The 12,388-nt window shown below is 41.6% G+C and overlaps 1 protein-coding gene across 1 annotated transcript in view; it reads left to right on the plus strand.

Moving 5' to 3' along the window:
• Positions 1 to 12,388, plus strand: part of TULP3 (TUB like protein 3) — an 86,941-nt gene that overhangs the window by 44,956 nt on the left and 29,597 nt on the right. The gene's annotated exons all lie outside the window — the stretch shown is intronic.

A 12,388-nucleotide genomic window follows, 5' to 3' on the forward strand; every position in this document is an offset into this window, starting at 1 on the left:
ACTGTACTTATAATTTTATTTATATGTGGGATCTAAAAAAACAGCTAAACCAAAAAACCAAGTTCATAGATGCAGAGAACAGGTTGGTAGTTGTTGGGAGGAGGTGGGTAGGCAAAATTGGTGAAAGGGTTCAAAAGGTACAAACTCTCGGTTATAAAATGAGCAAGTCATTTAGGATGTAATGTACAGTTAGGTGACTATAGTTAATAATATTGCATGGCATATATGAATGTTGCTAAAATAATAGATTTTTTAAAACAAATAACCTAGCTTTAAATTTAGTTCTTTACTGCTCAAAAATTATTTACAATGATTCCACAAAAGTGTAACATGTGGCTGAAAAATTGGTCAAAATGATTGGTATGCTCTTCTTTCATTTTTGAAATAATTTTAAATTTTTCAACTGTAGTTGACATACAACATTATATTAGTTTCAGGTGTACGGCCCAGTGATTAGGCATTATTTAACTTACTAAGTGATTATCCCTGATAAATCTCATACCCATCTGATACTATACAGTTATTAGAGTATTAGTGACTATACTCCCTATGCTGTCTGAGAATGTCCACATGACTATTCTGTAACTACCAATTTGTATTTCTTTATCCCTTCACCTTTTTTACCCATCCCCCCAACAGTTCTCCCATGTGGCAGCCTTCAAAATGTTCTCAGCATCTATAAGTCTATCCCTGTTTTGCTTGTTCATTTGTTTTTCAGATTCAGTTGTTGAGAGATACATGTTTATTGCCATATTATTTTTTATATTTTTAAAGAAGTTCCTTTACAATTCATGTAATACTGGTTTGGTGGTGATGAACTCATTTATTTTTTATTTTTGGTCTGGGAAGCTCTTTATATGGCCTTTGATTCTAAATGATAGTTTTGCTGGGTAGAGTAATCTTGGTTGTAGGTCCTTGCATTTCATCACTTTGAATATTTCTTGCCAATACCTTTAAGTCTGCAAAGTTTCTGTTGAGAAATCAGGTGACGTTCTTGTGGGAGCTCCCATGTAAGTGACTAACTGCTTTTCTCCTGTTGCTTTTCAGAGTCTCTCTCTTTTTTAACCATTTACATTTTAATTATTATGTGTCTTGGTGTGTGTCTTTTTTGGGTTCATCCTCTTTGGGACTTTCTATGCTTCCTGTATTTGTATGTATATTTTCTTCATCTTCACCATCATCATCATCATCATCATCATCATCATCATTTTATTTTTAGAGAGAGAAAAACATTGATTTGTTGTTCCACTTATTTATGCATTCATTGGTTGGTTCTTGCATGTGCCCTGACTTGGAATCGAACCTGCAACCTTGGTGTGTTGGGATATTGCTCTAACCAACTGAACTTCCCTGGCCAGGGCTCTATTATTAATTTTTTCAAATATGTTTTCAATTCCTTGCTCTTCCTTTTCTCCTCCTGGCACCCCCATGATGCAAATATTAGTATACTTGAAGTTGTCCCAGAGGCTCCTTACACTCTAATCATTTAAGAAAAATTTTTTCTTTTTGCTGTTCCAGTTGTGTGTTTTTTGCTTCTTTATATTTCACACTGTTGATTTGATTCTGGCTTCATCAACTCCACTGTTGATTCCCTGTAAATTAGTCTTCACCTCAGTTAGTGTATCCTTCATTTCTGACTGGCTTTTTTTTTTTTTTTTTAATGATTCCCATATTCTTTTTGATGCTGTTTGAAGTTTTCACTAAGTTCATGTACTCTTCCCCTAAATTCATTGAGCATCATATGACTGTTGTTTTGAACTCTTTATCTGGTAGATTGCTTATGTCCATTTTGTCTAGTTCTTTTTCTGGAGTTTTGTTTTGTTCTTTCATTTGGACATGTTTCTTTGTCTCCTCGTTTTGGTAGCCTCCCTGTGTTCGTTTCTATGTATTAGGTATAACTGCTATGCCACTTGGGCTAGTTAGAGTGGTCTCATCTAGTAGGTGTTCTGTATAATACAGTGGCACAGTCACCCCATTCACTGAAACAGGTCACCTCCGGTGTGACCCCCTCCCCCCCCCTTTTAGCCTATGTATACCACCCTGTTGTAGTTGAGCCTTGATTGCTGTTGGCAGGTCAATGGGAGGGGTACCCCCACCCCACATTGGGTAAATGAATGGCTGCAAGGACTGGCTGTGACCACCCACCACCTTTGAGGATCTGTTGTGCAGGAGCCTTCCCCATGGAGCAGGACTTGCTTTAGCATGGCTCTGGTGCCCACTGAGTCTGCCCCTTGAGTGTGTTGCCTGTGGAGGTGGTGCTTTGAAGTGGCCTTGAAACTGGAAAGGTCATTGTTCATGCTGCTTGTTACTACTAGAACCACTAAGTAGAGACAAGGATTGAACCTTTATGGGTGGTTTATGCAGATGCCAGCAATCTTGCTATTGAACAGCAGGTGGGGTCCTGCTGCCCACTGCCACCCTCTAGGCAAAATTCTAGAGGCAGAGGTTTGGTAATAAAGGAATGGAATCTTATTTTTAAACTACACAATTTTGGCACTGGCGGGTGTGGCTGGGTGGATTGAGTGCTGGCCTGCGAACCAGTCATGGGTTCAATTCCCAGTCATCGCACATTCCTGGGTTGCAGGTCAGGTGCCCAGTGTGGAGGTGCTCGAGAAGCAACCACACACTGAAGTTTCTCTCCCTCTCTTTCTCCCTCCCTTCCCTTTTATAAAAATAAATAAATAAAATCTTTAAGAAAACTACACAATTTTGGAATAACAACTTTCCACTTGCATTAGTCACTTAAGCCTGTCAGTTAAGGCTAAACTCTTTAACACCTGAGTCCTCTTATAATTCCCCCTGTTAGTTTTTAATTATCTTATTTCTATAGGGTTAGGTTACAAACTGAAACAACATAAGATACAAAATCTACATAATTTTGGAAGAATGACAAGCTTCTACCTCAGAGGTTGTTCCCTTTAGAACACCTAAAGAAGAATAACCTTGCCACCCTCTGCTAGGCCAGCCTGACCCTAGGCTGCACCCAGAGTTTCCTCTCCCATACAACATCCATCCTTTGGGAAATACCATCCTTTGGGAAATACCATCCTTTGGGAAATGAAGGCCTCCCTCTCCTCCAGGCATCCTTAAGGAAGAGAACCTGAGAGCCTGTCTCTGCCCTCTTTATTCCGTGTGCCCTAGAGGCATTCAGCTTCTCAGCCAATCCCACCCTAAACTGCTTACCATTGCCACAGGCAACCTCCTTTACTCCTCCCCAATGATCTGATGAGATCTCTCTGTATCACTTCTCCCCTTGAACACTACTGGACTTTTGTAATCTTACAAAGGCAAACGGGTGAAGGTCTCATTCTTCTGTAGCAACTTTCTACTGTCCATGGCAGTAGTCCTACCTATCCCCTGGTCCAGAGATCCCTAACAGAAAAGGGGCCTGGAGGAGAGGGAGGCCTTCACCAGAAGAACTTTGAAAAGTCCAGACAGTTGGCTGTCCCCGGGAAGCAGTATGTACAATATCTGAAAGACAGCATTACTGGACAAGTTGTCATCCTTGTCATACTCTGGAGGTGGCAAATTTGGCAAGAGTGTTAGAAGGCACAATCAGAACCATAACCACTGCATGACAAAGGTAGGGACCAATTCTACAGTGTCTCTGATTAAGAAAGAGTGACTTCCTTGGAGGAAGGTGTGCAAAGTGTATCACACCTGTCCAAAGACCACTATACTTAGGTTGAGGGGAAATATTCTAGGATTCCCTCTTTTAACACTTTTGGACCCTTTCTGGTCAAACCATTAGAACAGAAAAGGAAAGCAGTGTTAAGTGAGCTGACTGACCACCCCATATTTCACCAATTCAACCACTCCGTGTAGTGAAACGGTTAAGTCTCAGGAGGCAGTTATGCAGATAGTCTTCTCAAATGATGCCTGTACTGTGTAAATAATCACCCAGATAATGAGATCATTTACTATGAAAACAGAAGTGAGAACACTGAGGTTAATTCACATATCAAATCACAAATTAGTCTCTGAGTCCACGAGACTGTTCTATGAGAAGACATTCAGTTGCAGGGCCTTTGCTGGAATGATACTGAACAGTGACATTCTGACAGATTCTTCCTGCCCGTAAACTGAACATCTCTGATGATGTCACAAACCCAGTTTAACTTCTAAGTGAAAACAAAACTTTAGAGACAGCTGCACTAGACCAATGTCTACCACTGAGCATTGTGATTTTCCTTGTAACACGATTCTTCTCCTGAAAATCACCCTCTTTGTCCTCAAAAGGGACTGTATTAAGTCCACTTTTAATTTTTTTTCCTGTTCATTTGCATAAACACAACAAGAGCAACAATTGACCACATAGGATCTTTAGGTCTGCTTTGCTGGACCTCACACAAAGAACCTTTAGATTGACCTTTTAGTCTGCCCTTCAGGGCACATAAGCCAAGCCACACACCTGCTGTCTTGCTTTGTCTGCAGTACGTGTTCCCATCATGTCATCAGGTTCCTTCTTGTCATGTTTCAGGAAAGCAACCTTCATTCCTTCCCTGGAGGTTTGCCATGAACCACACAACCAACCAAGGTATCTGGCCTTTTCTCCAGTGGGCTTTCACTAGCTTTGGAAGTCAGCCTCAGTTCCTCAAGGCTTTCTGGTAACAACCAGAGTCCAGGCAGGCTTCCTTCGGGCATGACATTCCAATCAAAGTCTTGGTTAATAAAACCACCATTGGAAATTGATCTTAGGGTTTTTATGCAAAGAAACCTTATGTCATCACTCACTCCTTCAGAATGCCGAATTCTGGAGTGATCAGGTACAGTGAAAAATATAAGGCCTGAAGGAAAATTCTTGTCCTCCTAATGTCTACCACTATTGCATCTCCATGCCTAAATACCTTCCCGTTGTTTACTTTCCCACTTGATGTGAAGTTTTAACTCTTTCTGGGAAATCTCAGTTTTCTTCTAGAGCAGAAACAAAGTAAAGACAGAGTTCCACAAGAGGGTCAGCTAGAATTGGTCTTAGAATCTTGTTTCATACCCCACTGGCCCCACTAACTGGTCACACAGGTGACCTTTCCTAGGTCCCAAATGACCCAAAGCCTCACTGGTAGAGGCATTCTTTCCCTAGTGTGTCCACTGCTCTCTCACCTCCAGCAGGTACACCAACCAACATTGCATGGTACACAGCCCCAATGGTAGAGGCACTCTGTCACCTACCAGTGCATCCGCTGGTTTCTTGGCAGAGGCATGACCTTTCACCACCCAGTTTCATGGCAGAGACATGCTCTCTTGCCCCAAGCTGGAGTCCACTGGCACCAAATGACCCTTCCTAGGTCCCAAATGGCAAAGGCATTCATTCCAACTGGCTTTACAGATAACCTCTCCTAGGTCCCAATGACCAAACAGCAGAGACAGAGGATTCCCAATGTACCCAAAACAGTAAAGTTCAAACCCCATCCCCATAAGATCAGAAAACAAGCGAAGAAACCAAGCAAGCAAAGAATAACTGTACCTGAGAGGGAGGTTACCTTTCCTCCAAGTTAAAAATTTTCACAACCTTTTTAAAAATATTTATTTTAAAAAATATATTCTATTGATATGCTATTACAGTTGTCCAGTTCCTCCCCTTTATTCTCCTCTGCCCTACACACCCCCTTCCCACCCCACATTCCCCTGCTTTGGTTCATGTCCATGGGTCGTACATATACGTTCTTTGGCTTCTACATTTCCCATATTAGTCTTAATTTCCTGTCTATTTTCTGCATATCATTTATGCTACTTATTTTCTGTACCTTTTCCTCCTCTCTCCCTCTCCCCCACTGATAACCCTGCATGTGATCTCCATTTCTGTGATGCTGTTCCTGTTCTAGTTGTTTGCTTAGCTTGTTTTTGTTTTTGTTTTTGTTTTTGAAAGGTTTTCTTAGGCTCCGCCAAGGAATAAATGCTAATCAGCCACAGAATTAGGCAGTATAGAGCTTTATTGGGGTTTGCACGCCCAGGCGATGTTTCTCAGTCCGCATGGTGGGGTCAAGAAAAGCTGTGAGCTAACGGGGAACATGCGGGGTTTTGTTTTGGTCGGCCCTCTTCGTGGGGGCTGCGGATTGGTCCCCTCGGAACAAAGCGACAACATATCATTGGTGGTTCTCCTCGAGACCTGGTTTGACGTCAGCCGTCTCTTCCGGGTTGTAGCTCAACCGCCATTTTGTCTGACCCTGCACATCCTGACATTTTTTAGGTTCAGTTGTTAATAACTGAGTTTGTGTTTGTTATTTTACTGTTCATATTTTTTATTTTTCTCTTAGATTAGATAAGTCCCTTTAACATTTCATATAATAAGGGCTTGGTGATGATGAACTCCTTTAACTTGACCTTATCTGGGAAGCACTTTATCTGCCCTTCCATTCTAAATGAAAGCTTTGCTGGGTAGAGCAATCTTGGCTGTAGGTCCTTGCCTTTCATGACTTGGAATACTTCTTTCCAGCCCCTTCTTGCCTGGAAGGTTTCTTTTGAGAAATCAGCTGACAGTCTGATGGGAACTCCTTTGTAGGTAACTGTCTCCTTTTCTCTTGCTGCTTCTAGGATTCTCTCCTCATCTTTAATCTTGGGTAATGTAATTATGATGTGCCTTGGTATGTGCTTCCTTGGGTCCAACTTCTTTGGGACTCTCTGAGCTTCCTGGACTTCCTGGAAGGCTATTTCCTTTGCCAAATTGGGGAAGTTCTCCTTTATTATTTGTTCAAATAAATTTTCCACTTGTTGCCCTTCCTCTTCTCCTTCTGGTACCCCTATAATTCGGATGTTGGAACGTTTCAAGATGTCTTGGAGGTTCCTAAGCCTCTCCTTATTTTTTTGAATTCTTGTTTCTTCAATCTGTTCTGGTCAAATGTTTCTTTCTTCCAGTCCAAACTGTTGATTCGAGTCCTGGTTTCCTTCCCTTCACTGTTGGTCCCCTGTATATTTTTCTTTATTTCATTTTGGGTAGCCTTCATTTGTTCCTTCATTTTGCAACCGAGCTCAGTCAGTTCTGTGAGCATCATGATTACCAGTGTTTTGAACTGTGCATCTGATATGTTGGCTATCTCTTCATCACTTAGTTGTATTTTTTAAAGATTTTATTTATTTATTTTTAGAGAGGGAAGGGAGGGAGATAGAGAGAGAGAAACATCAATGTGTGGTTGCTGGGGGTCATGGCCTGCAACCCAGGCATGTACCCTGTCTGGGAATCGAACCTGCGACACTTTGGTTCGCAGCCTGCGCTCAATCTACTGAGCTATGCCAGCCAGGCACTTAATTGTATTTTTTCTGTAGCTTTGATCTGTTCTTTCCTTTGGGCCATTTTTTTTTGTCTTGGCGCACCTGTTTGTAGTAAGGGGTGGAGCCTTAGGTGTTCACCAGGGTGGGGCAACCCATGCTGCATTGTGACGCTGTATGTGGGGGAGGGGTCTGAGAGGGAACAGTGCTGCTTGCTCCTCTCTCTGCTGGTTTTCAGTTACTTCCAAAGCTACGCACAAGCAAATTGGGCCCTTCTGGTGCTGATTCCCAGGTGGGTGGGTTTGTGTACGTTCTAGGACCCTGTGGGTCTCTCCAACAAACTCTCCTGTGAGGCTGGGAGTTTCTCCCGTTGCCTCAACCTACACAGGTTTTTTCAGCAGATGTTTGAGGCTTTATTTCCCTGCACTGGACCCTGGGTTGCTTGGTCTTTCTTGCTCCCATGTTGTTCCTTCCCATTTATCTACACTCGGGTGTGGGACCACCCAGTCCATAAGCCACCACCTGGCTGGTCCACCAGGCACTGCCTTGGCGTGCATCCTCTCCGCCTAGCTGCCCGTCTTCACCCCTCCTACCGGTCTGGATGAATGTGTCTTCTTTAACTCCTTGGTTGTGATACTTCCATACAGTTTGCTTTTCTGTCAGTTCTGGTTGTTCTTTGTTTTTAAATTTATTGTTATCTTTCTTTTGGTTGTGTGAGGAGGCACAGTCTGTCAACCTATGCCTCCATCTTGACCGGAAGTCCATTACCTTTCTATATACCTTTACTCATTCAGATTTAGCCATAACTCACTTTCAGTTTTTGTTCTTTTCCACACTAGGAAGGACCATACTCAAACTCTTATCTGGCAGCTAAATGTCCCTAGCATTACAAGCACGTGAATAAAGTAAAAGAAACATTGTCACCCTGTATTGGGGGTCACTGTCCTTTTCCACAAGAGGAATTTCAAATTTCCTTCAGGAATGCAGGTCCAGCTTTCCCTTTCAGCATTAACCATAGCAGCAGGCAGGGTCTTTGTCCTCCTCAGGCGGTGCCTGTTTTATCTGGTGGATCCAGGGTTTGATTCCCATCAGCTTTAAGGAAGAATATGATGTCAACAGGATGCCACTGGGACCAGTGCATTGTTCAGCTAGCTGCTGTTCTGGGACTTGAGTCTTTAGGTCTTTCATCTGTCTTTGGTGTGGTTGGCACAAATGGCACCAATTGGATTTCAACTATCTATTTCCCTGAGTAGGGTGATTTAAGCTATTTACCCTGTGGTTGCAGAGGAGCAGTGTAAACCATTTACTTTTAAGTGTCCTTGGTTTAGGGAAGGTAGGATTTTGTGATTTACTAGGTGGCTGTAAACTGCTTGGCCGATTAATAGTCTACTTAGTTTCCCTCTTCCATTTATCCTGGCTTACTGGCTTGTGTTATATTTATGCACAGTTGTATAAATATGAGATGAATAAATCTAAAAAATATGTAATGATGTGAATAAATCTCAAAAATATTTTTATGACCAAATGAGCCAGGCACAAGAGAGTGCATAACTCCTATGGCCCCTCCCTACTCCTCCCCAGTGGTCTGATCAGATCTCTCTGTATCAATCTGAGAGGAAGGCAGGTTATGGACCCTCAAAAACCATCTTAGTGTCTCATCTCAAGCTGACCTTTTTATAGGAAGACAGGATAGGTAAGGGGTTTGGGGCGGGGGAGGTTAATCCAATAAAAGTTGCAGTCCAGCTGTGATTTTCCTAGTACTTTACCTGTTGATTACCAGTTCTTTATCTGTCAGTTCTTCATCTGTGTCCCTCCCTGGAACTCACCATTTTCATCACTTGCAGACAGACCCCTGAGGCACAATGGTTGAACTGCTTTTGTCAACCTCCTAAATCATGCATTTCAGTTCTTGGTATAACTGCTTTCCACATGCATTGATTACTTAAGCTTATCAAACTACAGCTAAGGCTAAAATCTTTTAGGTGTCTCTGGGGCCTCCTGAGAGGTGCAGGCCAGGGTCAGTCACCACCTGTGTTCTGCCCAGAGCCACTCAGCATGAGCTACAAAGTGATCTGCAGATGGCTGCTACTTTGCTGGACTTGGAGGTGCCCAGGAGAGGCAAGCTGTGATTCAAGGCTGACTGCCGCTAGGGCTGGGCCTGGAGCCACTTAGTGAGAGGTGTAGGGCACACTGAAGCCAGATGGTGCTTGTTGAGAGATTTTAGGAAAGTCTGACACATGAGCCAAGACAGGCCTTTCATGTGGAAAAACCACTGGAGATGACTTGGGTGGGCCCACAAGTTGGGTGGGGCATCAGAGAATTACCAGGGCAGGGTGAGCATTAGCCAGGTGGTTGAAGATCTGGCACCCACCTGCCAGCTTTACCCCGGGGGGGAGGGCTCATCAGAGGAACAATGGCCTCTGCCAGCACTTCTCTCTGGGAGAAAGCTGCTCCTCCAGCTCCCATCCTGATACCAGACCCTTCAGTTCCTCTCCTAAAGTCCCTGGTGCCTTTTGAGCTGCTGCCCTAGTGCTGGAGCTCACAGGGAGTAAGTTGATTTAAGTCTGTGCAGGCCCTTTTAGAGGAACTGCTTGGGACTCCAGAAGGACTCCATCTTTCTATGCCTGAATCCCTGATAGTTTTTACAGCCATAAGTTATGGGGACTTTTCTTCATGGCTTCAGAACCCTTGGCTTGGGGGCCTGGTGGGGGCTGAAACCCCTTACTCCTCAGGGAGGGTTTCATAGCTGAAATATCCCTCCCAGTTTTTAGCTACCACATGTTATTGTGGGATGAGCCTGTTGCACATCTCCACCCCTCCTATTAGCCTCCATGTTTTGTATTGATTTACTAACCAGGCTTAGTTAGGCTTGCTATTCAACAGCTTAGTTTGCAATGAAGAAAAGAGAATATTAAAGGAAAGTAGGAAAGTTTTTAGTAAGATCATATTCAGTTTAGACTAGAAATTCTAGTTCAGATTTAATATAAGTATATAAAATATCTTTATTATTTCTGCTAAGTTATAATTTAACACTAGAGCTCGAAAAAAAGTAGTTTTTGATGTATAAGAGACATCTAATATTACAATTACATAGCTTCAGGTTAAATGCTTTGATTATACCCTGTTTAGTTAAATCGCTCAGCTTGCCTAGGCTTGATGAAAGATTAAGTGATATCAAGACGGGGCATTGAAGATACACCTGGTTTCTTCACTATTAGAGGCCTTAAGAGAAATGTTTAAGGACTTTAGTTAAGGACTTTTAGAGTGTCAGAATTTAGCTTTATTGTAGCATTTGAAGGATGGGATAATAGGATTTTTGTTTTTATATGCCAGAGGGTTTTGCAATTCTGGTTTAGAGCTGAGGGCAGAGTGAATTGGAAGAAAAGCAGAATTATAGCAGTAGTTGTTGAAAATACTAGTTCATAACAGTGGATTTTTTCACCAAGCTACCCTTTTCTATGTAATATTCATAACTTTTATGTCTTAGTTGTTTTACATAGAACTTTTCATATTTATACTAATATTTTCTGAATACTAATAATATTCTAGCACTGTATTCATAAAGCTAGAATTGTAAAATATGAGTGAGGATAGACAACATTAAGGAAAACAGGAACATATCTAGGAGAAACTCAGAACCCACAGAATTGAGGCCAGAATTTTATCTGGTATTTTTTATTTATATATTTGTCTTTCTTTTGAGCAGGGAAAATGGAGATGGTTTATTTTGAATACCCAATTTTTTTTAAACACAAAGGATATAAGGGAATTAATAGAGGAGATTGTCAGAGAATCAGAATGCTCCCCCATACCTATAGTTAAGGGGTTAATATGCAGGAAGAGCCTTGGAGATAGTATTTAAACTCCAAGTTGTTAGGCATAATTAAAATGCATAAAACCTTCTACAGTGTAGGAATGATGGTAAACCATTCACCATGGATGGATATTGCTATATGTTTACTCCAAGTGCAGGAAAAGCCATGCTTCCCTTTGCAGCCATGGCAGTTTTCTTCTTCAATAGGACCTTGTTTTTATAGTTTGTTTGTTTGTTTGTTTTCTGACAGTACGCTCCTAGTAAAAATTTTTAATAGAAATAATTGAGAATCATTTCTGCCTTGTTTCACAGTTTATTCTTTCCAAGAATGCTGGGTCACGAAATAAAATCTTAAATTAGGAGCTCTGGCTGGTATGGCTCAGTGGATTGAGCACTGGCCTGTGAACCAAAGTGTTGCTGGTTTGATCCCCAGTCAGGGCACATGCCTGGGTTGCAGGCCAAGTCCCCAGTTGGGAGTATGAAGGAGGCAACTACATATTGATGTTTCTTCTCTTCTCTCCCTCCCTTCTTCCCTCTCTAAACACAAATAAAATAAGTAAATAAAATCTAGAACAAAATATTTAAAACATCTTAAGTTAGGAAAAGGCTTCAGAGAGAGTTTTTAAAAAGTTCAAAAGGTTTGGTTTGTCAGTTGAAGACAGTAATTCATTCCATTTTTTTATTGTTCTGTCTCCTACTGGTATTAGATCTCTGTCCATCCATATTTATAGTCTCCAATGACCGGCATGCTTCATTAATGGCAGACTTGAAGAGTAAACCTAGAACCAGTGGGATATAGTGAGATGTTATATACAATCTAACTCTTCCTCTCTTAGAACTAGCTCCAAAAATAAAAGTAAAGTGTATATGGTCTCAGGTGAAAATTAGACTCTGGAAAGAGACCAGGATTAGGGTCTGTTTCTGCTGTTCAGCCTTATGCATGGCTCTGCATGTCTTTTGTTACTTCATCTTCAAAGTGTGAAAAACAACAGTATCTGAGTTATAAGGTTGTTTTGGGGGAATAACTAAAATAATGCATTGAAATATTTAGCAGTTCTTCTGAATACAATGAGTGCTTGGCATATGATTTAAAAGATTTTTAAAATCCTTGTGCGTGTGGAATCTGTGTTCTACGTCTTTTCCTTACCCTTTGGGTACTTCAGTCTCCTCAGGTCCTTTGTAAAATAAATGTGGCATTAAGGATGACAAGTCCTCCTGAGATCAGTGTGGGCAGCATCTAGAAACTGCTGCCTTCCTGAAGGCAGAATTCATCAGTTCTAAATAGCCCAAAGGAGTAATACATGGAAAAGATGAAAATGACATGGTTTTAAAAGGATTTTCTCATTATATGCTTGCTTTTCATATTTTTTA

This window comes from Phyllostomus discolor, chromosome 2 (assembly GCF_004126475.2).
Source record: "Phyllostomus discolor isolate MPI-MPIP mPhyDis1 chromosome 2, mPhyDis1.pri.v3, whole genome shotgun sequence".
Taxonomy (NCBI): domain Eukaryota; kingdom Metazoa; phylum Chordata; class Mammalia; order Chiroptera; family Phyllostomidae; genus Phyllostomus; species Phyllostomus discolor.